The 1,149-nt window shown below is 62.7% G+C and overlaps 1 protein-coding gene across 1 annotated transcript in view; it reads left to right on the plus strand.

Annotated features, from left to right (window-relative positions):
• The window catches only part of ATP5F1A (ATP synthase F1 subunit alpha), a 35,817-nt gene that overhangs the window by 19,545 nt on the left and 15,123 nt on the right, over positions 1-1,149 (plus strand). The window lies entirely within an intron of this gene.

A 1,149-nucleotide genomic window follows, 5' to 3' on the forward strand; every position in this document is an offset into this window, starting at 1 on the left:
AAAGCACGCCCAAAAACCCCGCCAAAAGCACGCCCATAAGCACGGCCATAAGCACGGCCATAAGCAATGCCACAAGCATGCCCATAAACACGGCCACAAGCATGCCCATAAGCACGGCCGTAAGCATGCCCATAAGCACGGCCATAAGCAATGCCATAAGCACGCCCGTGAGCATGGCCATAAGCACGCCCGTGAGCACGCCCATAAGCATGGCTGTGAGCATGGCCATAACCATGGCTGCCACTTGCAGCCAGGTTCTCCTCTGCTTGCGATGCTGCCATCCCATCGCCCCTGGCGGCGCCTGTGGGCTCAGCTCTTAGGTCTCACATGCTGTCGGCAGGCTGGCTAAAAAATGTGAAGCTCCTCTGGTGTATGGGTAAGGAAACCGACACGGCACTGCGCACCACGTCCCTTTTACCCCCGTTTCCAGCACGCAGACGAGGTGACAGCAGTCCCCTGCCATGCTCTTGCTCCCACCACCAGCAGCTGCCACATGAGAGGGCGGACAGGAGCAGCTCCCCGAAAAGGGGGGGGGGGGGGGTGTCACCCCTCAACCACCCCTTACCCCACACCACCGCCCTCTGCCTCCCAGCCCCTCACACCCCACCGCCCCGGCTGCAGGGCGCTGCTGGAAAGCAGAGAAACGGTGGGTGGGTCGGCTGGGCGTGAAACCCGTGGAAGAAGCAATTCGGAAAATGGCAGAAAGATCCCGGAATCGCGCAGTTTCAGCGCGGTGTCCTGTGAGGACGTAACCGCCGGCGCCGCAAGGGCGCGCGCTCTCTGTGCGGGTGACGCCGGAGCTGTGGCCTGCGGCTGTTGCCTTCCCGGCGCAGTCCCATCGTGGGGGGAAAATTCGGAGATGTATGCCGGGATTCACACCGTGGAGTGTTTCGTGTGTTTGCAGCTGGGCAGCTTGGATTCCGACTTGAAACAGATGTGATGCTACCTCCGCTGCCGGGGCAGGAACTGCGGCTGGGAACGCCTGGGGGCAAAATCTACGCCAATGCGGTTTGGGACGGACCTCAGAGACGCCTGCCCAGCGGCCGCGGGTCACAGCTGAGCAGGTTTATTCCAGCGCGTGGATGTCGCGGTTTAACCCCGGCCGGCAGCTCAGCCCCGCCCGCAACATCGCTCGCAGCCCCCCCGCTG

This window comes from Egretta garzetta, unplaced genomic scaffold (genome assembly GCF_000687185.1).
Source record: "Egretta garzetta isolate BGI_Z169 unplaced genomic scaffold, ASM68718v1 scaffold179, whole genome shotgun sequence".
NCBI lineage: Eukaryota > Metazoa > Chordata > Aves > Pelecaniformes > Ardeidae > Egretta > Egretta garzetta.